Source organism: Phoca vitulina, unplaced genomic scaffold (assembly GCF_004348235.1).
Source record: "Phoca vitulina isolate PV1807 unplaced genomic scaffold, GSC_HSeal_1.0 scaffold6, whole genome shotgun sequence".
NCBI classification, from domain to species: Eukaryota; Metazoa; Chordata; class Mammalia; order Carnivora; family Phocidae; genus Phoca; species Phoca vitulina.
In genome coordinates this window covers 16,837,904-16,850,866 of record NW_022589709.1, presented here as the reverse complement: position 1 = coordinate 16,850,866, position 12,963 = coordinate 16,837,904, and positions in this window count along the sequence as shown.

Sequence of the window (12,963 nt, the reverse complement as noted above, 5' to 3'; positions counted from 1 at the left end):
GGTATATACCTAGGAGTGGAATTGCTGGATCATATGGTAATTCTTCTTGAGGATGTCGTTGGCATTTTATAGATAAGAAAACGAAGTCTCAGGGGCGCCTGGGTGGCTCAGTCGGTTGAGCGTTTGCCTTCGGCTCAGGTCATGATCCCAGGGTGCTGGGATCGAACCCCACATCGGGCTTCCTGCTCAGCAGGGAGCCTGCTCCTCTCTCTCCTCCCCACATATGCTGTCTCTCACTATCTCTGTTGCTATCTCTCAAATAAATAAATAAATAAAATCTTAAAAAAAAAAAAGTTTCAGAAAGGTGGAAGGATTGGCTATACTCTGGAGTAAGTGTAACCCAGGCCTGTCTCACTCTGAAACCCATGCTGTGTTCAGCACAATCAGTTGCCTCAGAGGTGAGAGGTAGAGCTGAGATGTGGACAGATTTGGGGGCAGACGTCAGAAGGTCCAGCTGGGTGACCCTCTAAACTACATCTCACATCTGTTCGTTTTTTTCCATTTCCACTGCCACCACCCCGGGCTAAGCAACTATCTGGTCCCACTGGGAGTCTAGCCACAGCCTCCAGGCTCCCTGCTCGCCCCTGCCCACCTCTAGCCAGTGGAATCCTGCAAAGACACAAATCAGATGGAATCACGTCACTTCCCTAATTAAAGGCCTTCAATGACTTCCTAAACTTAGGACCAAATTCTCGGGCCTGCTGCTTCAGTTCCTGTCTGTTTCTCCAGCTTTACCCTAGCCTATCCCCTTCTTGCATGAGGTGTACCAATCTGCAGTCTGTCTCTTGAACCAGCAAAGCCCCTTCCTGCCTCGGGACCTTTGCCCACGCTATTCTCTCTGCCGTGAGCTCCTTCCACATATCCATTGCTTGACTGGCCCCTTCTCAACCTTCTGGTTTCCTGTTTAAGGAGTACTCCTCAGAGAGGCTTCTCTGGCCACCCTATCCAAAATAATCCACCCCCTTTCCAACTTCTCTGTATCTCCTACTTTGATAATCCCTGATTCCAGAAGAGCCCCTTCTCAGCCAAGGGTGGGCATCTGTCCTTCAGGTCTAGCTCATACAAAAGAATGACCGGAGGCTGCACAAGGGAGGTCTCCTGGGCCACCAGCCACCATGGAGGAGGGCAGCTCTGGGGAGTTCCAGTCCGGCTGGGACTCCATGTCCATCCCTGCCCCCTCCAAGCCAATTGGTTGTCTCAGAGGAGGAGGTTCCTGAAGCCCAATCTGAACTGTTCTCACCCTATTTATACTCTTCAGGGCTCCTGTTGCCCTCAGGGAAAAGCAGGCATATGAAGCTGCCAGAGCTTGCCTCTGTCCATTCCCAGCCTCAGCCCGTGCCCTAAACCCCAGACAGCAACTACAGAGGGTCTGCAATGTGCAAGTCCCTACACTGAGGCACAGGAAGCAGACCAGATATCAAATCCACCCCAACACAAGTGCCCTACCTGCCTCGATCCATCCCCTGGTCCCCAACAAGGCCACCGGTCATCGTGCTAATCTTTGTGAGTTGGTTGACAAGCATTCTGATGAGGGGTGCAAATCAAGATCCAAATAAGAAGACAAGTCTTGCAAAGGACGCAGGAGGTCATGACATTGAGGACAGTGGCATCAGGGAACCTCACAAATGCCAGCTCAGTCCTGGATAATTGGGGTCTGAGAAGGAAGGAGAGTGGACAACCATCCACAAAGAGAAACATGATAAGGAAAATGCTGAGACAGGCAGCTTCAAACAGGAATGCTTCAACACATCAGAGGGGGAAAGAGAGGCCCTGGGGAAACGCACCTGCCCAGTGGCCTGTGCTCTGAAATCAAATGCAAAGTGAAGAATGTGGTGAACTTGGCCAGAAAAATTGCATCTTTCCCCAAATCAACACTGGATTCCATTTTGGTTTCCTTTAAGAATTAAAACAACTGTTGGGGCGCCTGGGTGGCTCAGTCGGTTAAGCATCTACCTTCAGCTCAGGTCATGATCTCAGGGTCCTGGGATCGAGTCCACATCAGGCTCTCTGCTCATCGGGGAGTCTGCTTCTCCCTCTCACTCTCCCTCTGTGCTCACTCTCTCTCTCAAATAAATAAATAAAATCTTAATTAAAAAAAAGAATTAAAATAACTGTCAATCTAACAACTTTTGTTCACTATTAGATGAACTTATTTTCCTAATTTTTCATTTCTTTTCTTCAAGACAACGTCCCAAACTAATCTCATTTTTTTTGCTTTAAGAATTTGTTTTCACATTTTGGACTCCATTTATTTTAAATAGCCCTTTTTTCTAGCATGAGTTTTCCTTAAAAACCAATGACCCCCTGTTCTCCTGGTCTCAAAACCAGTACTTTCTCTTATATACACTTGCTCTCTTGTGTCTGACGTTCCTCCTTTCTACCTGGTGAATTCTGACTCACCCATCAAGGTCCGTGTCATGTGGCCCACCCTTTCTGAGAGGCATTCCCCACTGTTTGAAAGTTGACTTTGTAATGTGGTGGTTACCATGGGAAATCTGATGCATCTCTATGCCCACGGTGCTTAATACAGAACACACTACGGTGGTAGTAGGCGCTCACAATGTTGAATGCGTGAATAAGTGAATGAACGAAGCCTATACGTAGGAAGCAGCAAGGCCTGCAGACTCATAATCTCCTGTACTTGTTTTCTGTAACATTCATGGCATTTGTAAATCTTGTTGCCATTCTGTCTTGTTGCTAAATCGCGGGCTCCCTGGGGGAAAGATGCTCACCCTGTACAGAGCCTGCATCATTGTAAGCATGTCCTAAATATGTACTGTCTGAATGAAAGAGTCCATTCATTAATTCTGACTTTCAAGATACAGAAATGCACTTCTGGGGACAGAATAAAAAAAAAATATGACTTTCTGCAATTTACTCATCACCCTTTCAAACTTCCCCCCCCGCCCGCCCCGCTCCTCCCTGGCATTGCTGAAATTCCTTCAATAAACATTTATTAAACATGTGTAGGGCACTAGGGAACCCAACAGTGAGCAAGATCTCTGCCATCAAGAATCTTCGGTCCTGGGGAGGGGGCTGACAATAAACAAATAAACCAAACATATATGAGATCATTTGAGGTTGTAGTACTAAGAAAAAGAATTCAGCTGGGTGACATGATAGAGGGTGCTTGGGAGTGGGTGGGATGAGGGAAGGGAGGGAGAGAGGTGTTTAAAGCATTGCAGTCTGGTAAGGCCACATATTAGAAGTAACATTTTAGTTTAGTTCTGAGATTTTAGATGTAGCAGCCATGGAAGGGTCTGGGAAAGAGAGTTCAAGGCAGAGGGAGCAGCTCGTGCAAAGGCCGAGGTGGGAATGACTTTGGCATGTTGAAGAAACGAGTGTGGCCGGCACTTAGTGAGCACTTGGATGGTGGGGTCAGTGGATGGGTGGAGGACTAGATGTGGGTTTGGAGAAGTCCGCCTTGTAGACATGGGGCAGATTGATCATAAGACTTCACTCCCCTGTATGGTATTTACACCTGTCCCTGAACTTCCCTGACTCTTGACTTTGGGCTTGCCCAGGGGAGTTGTTTTGACGAATCAGATGTTAACAGATAGGACATAGCAGAGGCTTGACGTATGCTTTCATGGAGGGGCTTGCTGTCTTGGGCTTCTGCCAGCCCACTCATTCAAGGAGGATGAGAGACACCTGGAGCAGCCCTGGACCTAACCTAACCTAGAGCCTGGGCCAAGCCCGCCGAACCTCAGCCAAACTCCAGCTAACCCAAAGATGTATGACAGGAAAAAAAAAAAAAAAAAAAAAAACCTGATGGTTTTAAGCCACTGGATTGGTGGGAAGGGATTGTTTCACGGCATTATTTTGGCTATCGTTAACTAATATGAAGCCACTGTAGGAAGCTGGGATTTTATTTCAAGGGGCAGAGAAGCCAGCTGGATGAATGCTGCTTTAGATGGCCCTTAGCTCCAGGGTCTCTACACCAGATGTAGCAGTCACACATACTCTGTTTGTGTTCCTGTGGGGCACATAACATGATTGCATTTCCCCACCACCGTAAAGTTAGCATGGCCATGTCACTTGTGAGCAGAAGTGATATTAACATGTCAATTCCGGATGAAAGCTTTAAGAGCCAGAACACTACTCGATCTCCCATTTTCCGTCTGCCAGGCACAATAAATCTCTCTAATTCCATTTGCTTCTCTCCACTTCCACTGCTCCCAACCTGGTCCAGGCTACTGTTCTCTCTCGCCTGTATGATCACAGCGGCCTCCCAGCCAGTCTCCTCTTTTCCATTCCTGCTCCCTGTGTTAGACAGAATAACAGTCTCCCGCAATGATGTCTGTAATGTTTATGTCCTAATCCCCAGAACCTTGTGAAAATGTTGCTTCATATGGCAAAAACAAAAACAAAACCAGACATGCACACACCAAAACCTTTGCATGTGTGATTAGGTTAAATGGGCAGATTATCCTGGATTATCTAGGTGGGCCCACTGTCAGAGACAGGAGGTTTGGAGTCAGAGAAAGAAATGTGACAATGGGAGCAGAGGTGGCAGGGAACGCACCTGGGAGCTGATGAAGGCAGGCAGCCTCTAGAAACTAGAAAAGGCAAGGAACAGGTTCTCCCTAGAGCCTCCAGGAGGAATGTGGCCCTGCTGACACACTGATGTCAGAACTTCCACCTTCCAGAACTGTAAGAGAATACATTTGTATCGTTTGAAGCCACTGAGTTTGTGGTAATAGAAAATGAACACAATTCCCTACAGTCTAGTGTCCACGCGGCCTGCAGGGATCCAGAAGTCGGATGTTGTCACTTCCCTGCACAAGGCCCCCCAGTGTTCCACAGTGCTTGTAGGCGATCCAGAACTCCTTGCCTGGGCAGGATGGCCTGTCCACGTCTCTGGCTGCATCACCCACTCCTGCATGCAGCTTTCTAAGAAAGGGCCTTCCTGAGCCCTCGTCTAAGTTGGGTGCTTCCACATCCTCTATTTTAGTGGCCCTTCTTAGAGTCTGTTCCACACATTTGCAAGTGCATTGGTTTGTTGTCGTCCCTTCTAGACTAAGTGCCATGGAGGGCGGGGACTATGCCATCGTAGTCCATACTCATGGAGCAATTATGAAGCGTCAGGCTGCATTTGCAACATCACATTTAATCCTCACCTTAACCCTGTAGACAAACACCATCATTATCTTCCAGCTACCGATCAGGACCGAAGTCCCTAGCGCAGAGGACATGGAGAGTAAATTAGGGCAGGGCCAGGACTGAATTCAGGACCCAGGCAGGCTTGGTCCAGAGCCCATGCTTCTGTCCTCTGGACTCCACTGCTCTGGCCGGTTCACACCGCCTGGCACACAGTAGCTGCCCAATGAATGCCAGGCAAACGGATGGGTGTTCTCTGGGGGTGCGGTGCCGGGGCTGAGAACGGCGTGCCCTGATTGAAAGCAGAGAGCGCAGCTGCCTTGGTTGAAATAAACCACACACATGACAGTCCAAAGACGATGAGACCAAATTGTCTGGGGGCCATAGATGGCCCCACTGTTCATCTGCCCCCTGTGCCACCCTGCTCCCATTAAGTGTAAAGCTCAAGGAGCTGTTAGAACAGAAACCAAGCCCCTCCTTAACAGTGTTTAGCCACCCGGCCTCCCTGGAGAATGATGGCTTTTAAACCTGACAGTGTTTCCCCTCAAGGAAATGAACTATTTGGTCCTGCAGGAATCATCTTCAAAGCCAGAGAACTTGGTTTAAGCATGGCATTTAGAAGCAGCTAATCGCAGCCCTGACTCCCACCAACCAGATGGCTGGATTGCCTTCCCCTGGTGGAGTCAGGGGCCTGCTTCACACAGCTGTCCAAGCTGTGGGCTGAAATCAAGATGCTGGAATTCATCCTCTCTGCTCTTTCATCCGCAGCCTCTGGGACCTGCGGTCCGGAGTCAAGTGCGGGGTGAGCCGCAGGGCCTGCAGCGGGCAGGGCCTCGAAAGCTATTAGCTCCCATGCCCAGATACTTGCTCCTTTTTATGTTCCTGATCTCTTTACCAGAAACACTCCGTATTTTGTTCTGAGCTGGGCTAGAAGCATCACCCTGTTCAGAGGGCACTGGAAAGTCAGGTGTTTTCAATGCCAAAGCTGTCAGCCCAAGCTCTGTGGCCTTGCAGCGTGGACCAATGGGGTAAGGATAGCCAGAAGGGAGGAGAGACAACAGAGCATGACAGTGGGGGGAACACCAGAAATCGACGAGTAGAAACTGGAACGTCCTTGGACCTGTCAAATTTTGTTGATGTTTGGGAGGCAACCTGATGCGGTACAGAAAAGCAGGGCATATGGGGAGACATTTCTCTTACGGAGAGAAGATGCTTTCTGCTAGATTCCAAGATTATGAACCTGAACCAAAATGTCTGGCTATCATCAACAGTGAGTGTCTGGTGGGATTATGTGCGTCGGTTTTCTTCCTTCTTTCTGAATTTTTAGAATGATCATATATTTCCTTGAAAAACTGACAAAAGCACATTTTATGTTGAAAAGCAAAACAAAGTCTGGCTGTCCCCCCAGGGGTCCTCAGAACAACCCTCTTAAGTGCCCAACACCGCATTTGGTGAGTGATCTTCCCTGGAGGGCCCAGGTCAGCCCCTGAGCCAGGGTAGCCCCACTCCAGGCCAGCCTCTTAGAGCTGCTCACAGAAGAATGGCCCCTGTCATGCTGTCCCAAACAGCTAGACACCGACCGGGCTTAGAGTCCGTGTCCGGGCCAGTACTTGACATTTAGGCTTTCTTATCCTCAGACGAGGACAAAAAAGACTGAGCAGGCTGGCTTGTGAGCAAAAGTGACCTGATCTGTGCACAAACACCGAGCTGGTATCCAGCCTACGCGAAACAACCAGAGGCAAGGAAAGATGGTGGGCTGGACTGGAACCCGGAAGGCTGGCCAGCCCTATCCCTCAAGCCTCACTTTCACCATCTCTCCCAAGTCCACTCAGCCCCCCGCTCAGGGGGTTATTTGTTGACATTTTCCCTAAGTTCACCTTAAGTGACTCACTGCTTTTACTTGCCTAATCCTGAACAATAGTACCTATGAAACTGCAGCTCTTATATGCCAATCACATTTCCCAAAGGTACAGGAAAATAAGGACAGAACTACTGAAAAGAAAATGTTTCCTGTGCACCATTTACAATTGTCTTTCATGCCCCCAGGGACCTGTGCCTCGCCCCGTGGGAACCATGGCGTGGGAACTGCGGCCTTACCCACGCCGAGCTCCTGGGTTGCTTCCAGATGAGGCTGCTGATCCTCTAGGTGTGCTGCGGTGCATCGGGATGAGGCTCCTGAGGGAGCATCCCCCCGAACCTTCCCACGCCCGCACTGCGGGGCCAGCCGGAGTGCCTCCCGAAGCACAGCCCGCTGCACGCCAGGGAAGAGGCCAGTGCACTCCCCCGCTGGCAGGCTCTGGCCTGTCCTCCCTGTGCCCACGGTCACCACCTTACTCAGGCTCCATGGCCTCCTACCAGCCTGGGACACTGACCCTGTCTCACTCTCCAGTCCATTCTCCACACAATTCTCTCCGCACAAGGTCCTTATTCAAAATTCCATCACGCTTTCCGGTCACTAGAGTTGAGGTTGTAAACTGGAATGTTTAGCCCATGAAGGGTTCTCTCTCTCTCTCTCTCTCTTTTTAAATGAACACAATGTATGTGATTTTCCTGAATATTTATGTAACACCTGTGAAGATTATGCCAGGAGCTTGGAAAATAAATGCCTTGTGGTTCCTCCTTATTGTAACGGTGAAGCTCAAGACAGTGCTGGGCTAGACTATCTGTAATTTGTCCCACGTCATTTTGCTCCCAGGTCGCCTCCTGCGCACTGGCCTCATGCTACTATTTGGAGGAGCCGCGGAGCCTCAGGACTGTCCATGGGACCCGCGCTCTTCCCGTGTGAAGAAGCCTCTGCGTTTGGCTGCTCTCTCAGGGGGCTCTGTGTTCCTCCACGACACAGACGGTGCTAGATTTAAACATCCAGACTATTGAACTTGAAAAATGGAGTTATCTGGCCATGGGGGCTCATGTTCCCCTGTGTAGACTGAGTAGCATCTGCTCTCCAATTCGCCACAGTCCCCACCACTCCCTATTGTCCCTGACAATGAGGTGGCACCAGTGGTTCCTCTCATAGCAAAGTTGAGAACAGAGAAAGATTTCTTATGTCCTTGTCTTGCAAAATGGGAAAAATTAAAGCTAGGTGAAGAGGATCCTGTATTTCCAACAGGAAAGCAGATATTTCTTGGTGAAAAGAAGTACCTAGTCTTCCTTACTCATCTGCATGGCTGGCCTGGCGCCTATAAGCCTTTGAGTTTGTATTCCCCGATCTGGGGATAGAACTAAACTCCTCTGCAGGGTATGATGAAGTTGCATGATACACTAGTTAGGATCAAGGGTGGCTATAACAAAGCACCCGCAAACTAGAATGGCTTAAGCAAATGAGAAGTTTATTTCTCTTTCATGCCAAGTTTGTCCCAATTTATGTTTTGATGGTATTGGGAATCTGGGCTCTTTCTATCTTGTTCTGCAATTTGTTCTCAACATGCAGCAACCACCTCATGCTCTGAGATGGCTGCACCATCCCAGCTGCATTCTAGTCAGGGGGATGAGGGAAGAGTAGAGAGGGGCCCTCGTCTTCCTTTAAGGACACAATCTAGAAGTTTCACTTAGAACTTTCACTCTTGCCCCATTATCTGAAAGTAGTTGCTTCACCACACCTACCTACGCACCCAGCTGCAAGGAAGGCTGACAAATGTAGGTGAGTTGGTATCTATGCCTGTGCCCACCTAAAAATGTTTACAGAACAAAACAGAGAGAATGAGCCATTTCTGTCATCTAAGTACCCTGCTCGTCTCTCCAGCCTCATCTCCCACCTGTATGTGTCAGAAATTTGCTCTCCCACAAACTGTCACTCCCCTGTGCCTTTGCATACACCCTTCCCTGTGTATGGGAATGCGCTCCCCAGACTGACTCCATTCGTCAAATCCAGGGCAAAGTACGCCTCCTCTACCATGCCACTGCCCCCCCGCTGCAGCTCAGCTCAGCACTCTCTCCCTGGGCTCGCTTTATAGTTTGCAGGAGCTCAGACTCTGATGCCAGGCTGCTTAGGCTGTGTTCTGATTCTCACTTACACAGCCATGTGACCTGGGGCCATTCACTTAGCTTCCCTTGACCTCAGGGCTCTCCTTTGTAAAATGGGGCTATTAGGACCTACATCACAGTAAGGCATTTAAATGAGAACAAAGAAGTAAAGCTGTTAGCACAGTGCCTGACATAGAATAGGTCCTCTTATCTCACTTTTAAGGGCTCCTAAATATTAGCTCTCATTATTATCATCTGCTGAGAACCTAGTCTGTGTCCAGCCCTATGCCAGGGATTAGAAATCCAGCTATCAATAAGCATCCCACTGGAACTCATAGTGTAGAGGGGACGTGTGCTGGATCTGCTTATTATTCCCATATATTTGCCTCATCCCCCTACTTCCATGGGCAGAGCGGACATCCCTAGCTCCTGACTCTGTACTTGGTCATGTGACTTGCTTGGCTAATAGGATGTTAGCAAATGACATGGCAGCAGAGGCTGGAGGGACGCTAGCATGGTTGGTCTTGTTTCTGGCTTCTCCATGAGAACAGCAAGCCCAGGCTGGCCTGCTGGCTGCTGAAGGAGGGGAGAGACACATGGAGTGGGGTCAGCCAGCCTACAACAGTCCACCATCCCCCCACCCCCGCCAGACCCAGCTGGTCCATAAGAGCCATAGAGTTAATTTAATGCTTATTGTTGAGTGCCACTAAGGTTCAGTGGTTTTGTTGTTGTTGTTATGCACATTATTGTGGCCATAGTCAACTGATTCAGAAAGAAGGAATTGCAAATAGCCAGCATTAGAGGACACGGCAAATGTGGTGATGGCAGCGTCACAATGAGAGCTAGAATGTGAGCCCAGGCAGTCTGACTTAAGAACCTAAGTGTTCAGCCTCTGTACCTGTCCTCTCCTCAATCTTCCCTTCCTCCCCTACCCGCTCCCCTCTGCCCAGGGCTGGGTAAACATCTGGTGACAAGGTAGGCCACTGGGGCTCAGGGGCCATCTCTAAGGCGGTCTCACCCGAGGGCCTTGTCAACCTTCACTGGACGTCTGCAGAGTATCCTCACTCTGAATCTACAAGAAAGGCTCCTGAGGGCTATGGTCACCTGGGGTCTCTCTCCAGCTGGGCCTTGGCCAGCATAAGGGCCGTTCCCATCCTTAAATGCCACCTAGCCCAACCCGGCCCAACAGTCCCTATCCTCTTATCTCCACTCCAGTCCTGGGTGGGAGGACTGGCCACATCCTACAGCCACAGGCAAGCAGGGCCTGTGGGATGGACAAGGATCTGTTGTCTGGGGGAGTACACAGGGAGGTGCGGGGAGGTCTTCTTCTGGAAAGGACCATGGGGTAGTGGCAAAACCACTGGTTTTAGTACCCACTGGCCCATGTTATTATCCTAGCTCTAGCATCATGAAACAACCTGAGACTTGATTTCCCTGATTGTTAAATGGGGCTATTAAAGCCCCCCACACCATGTTGTTGAACAGATGTCAGTTCAACAAACGTGACTTCCCTTCCCCACTTTCCATAGGTCGCTCTCTCAAGCAGGAGACTGGGCCTAAGGTAGTTTCAGTGTGAGGCCCCAAAGTGGAGATTCCTCACAGACGATCTCAAGTGGGTGGAACTGGAGGTCGCGTTGCGGTGTGGGTGGAGGACAGGCTTTGGACACGCACAGCCTAGGGGCTGCTTGCCAGCTGTGTGCCCTCGTGCGTCACTGGGGTCATGACGTGCTGCCTCACAGAGCTGCTGGGTGCGCACACGGGGACATGGAAGCGCTTGCTGAACAGGCCTAGTTAAAGGGTTTGGAAACCACTGAGTGGAGTTTGTATTCTGTAGTTTGAACAGGAAGATACTATAATGTTTTCTGTCTGTTCATGGGCTAGCAGTTGGCTGGTATGACTGTTTCTTGCAGGAGGGTTTGCTGAGTGAATGTGCCTGCTCTGCTATCCCTGTCCTTGGTCACCTTGGCTGCAAACCAGAAAGGAAGGGTATAATGGGCCAGAAAGGTCTGGAAAGGGGTGAGTTAACAAGCCTCACTGGGTCATCTTTGATCATCACACAGTTGGAAAGGAGGGAGCCAGGGGCAGGCCACTGCCTGCTTTCATGCTGTTCTGTATTTCCCACCCACTGGTCTGTTGGTGGCACTAGGTGTGTGCTGACCCCTGCCCAGCCCCACCCTGGCTCCCAGGGGTGCCATTATCACTGCATAAGCATGCCTCATCTCCTGGGACGTATGCGCAGCAATTCTGCTTTCAGGTTGAAACCTCCACAAATCAATTTTCAGATGCCTTCCATGCACCAGCCTATGGCTGCACCCACCTCCTTGGTCCCCTCAATTTCAGTCTCTGCCCCTCCACAGTGGTTCCAAGGGAGCTTTCTGAAATATTTTTTCCCTCCAACAAGTCACTATTCATTTATTCATTCATGTGTGCACTCAATCAGTATTTATTGTGACACTGTGGTGGGAACCGGGGATATAAGTGTTAATATGATACATAAGGACCCTGCCCCTCTCAAGCTTATAGTGAACAAAATAATGACATGTTGTAGTGAGTGCTGCCCTATGAAGAGATGTGCCAAAAGGCAATAAAAGGGGGCCCCTTTACATGGTGTGATAAGCTCATGCATTGGCGTGCCTGAGCACCCTGGGTGGGTGAACCCCCCAGACTGGGTTCTCATTCTCATCCTGCTGGCTCAGAAGGCTTTTGATCAGCATCCTGGGAGCAGATCCTTATCTCAGGGCTGGACTTATGTTATCTAAGCTGTTATAGGTTAAAATTTGCCCCCCCCGAAATATATGTGAAGTCCTGACACACAGCACCTCAGAATGTAACCTTATTTGAAAATAGGGCCATTGCTCATGTAATTAATGAAGATGGAGTTATTAGGGTAGGCCCTAATCCAGTATGACTGGTCTCCTTATTAAAAGGGTAAATTGGACACAGAGATAGATGGGCACAGGGGGAAGACTATGTGAAGACACAGAGGGAGAATATGGCCATGTGGTGGTGTAGGCCAAGATTGGAGTGATGCATCTACAAGACAAGGAATGTCAGAGATTGCTGGCACTACTAGAAGCTACAGGAAGCAAGGAAGGATTCTCCCCTCAAGCTATCAGAGGGAGCACGGCCCTGTCAACACCTTGCTTTTGGACTTCTAGCCTATAGAATTGTACAACAGTAATTTTCTGTTGTTTTAAGGCATCTAGTCATGTACCAAGTACTTAGTGAGCAACTACTATGTGTAGACACTGTGCTAGACCCTGGTGACACATGTGGAGGCCTGTAGGCCCAGAGGTGGGGGTAGTAGGTAGGCTGGTGAAGAACCTGGTCCAGAGGTGAGAGGACAAGGGCACTACCATCATGAAGAGGCATTTGTGGGTGAGACTGGAACCAGAGGCAAGGGAGGTGAGGACCCACTCCTCCCTGATGGACAGAGTTGAGGGGTACTGTGAGGTGAGGCTTTGGGGTGGGGGCTGCTTTTTCCTATCCTTGTGGCTGAAACGATCACCAGCTTGTTTCTCTAGATGGGTACAACACAACTGATGAGGCTTCTGCGTCACAAACTACAGTCCAATCCAATAGTTGGGCCTCCCTGAGATCGCCCCAGATGACGTTGGTTGGAGTTTGGGGTGTGCCCCAACTCTTCATTCACATTTACCAAGGTGATACTGGTTTAATCCAGATGCCACAAAGGCTTCACCCCAGGGCCATCAGGTGGGTGCTCCCTGCCAGGTAGTGTTTTTGCTGGCCCCACCACTTCCTCACTAGGCCCCATTCTCACATTCTTACTTCATGCCTTGCCCAAGTGAAAGTATCTGAGGTTAAGATGTCTGTCTTACTCAGATTATTGGTAATGTTCCAGTTGTCTATTGCTGTGTAATAAACCACCCCAAACTTAGT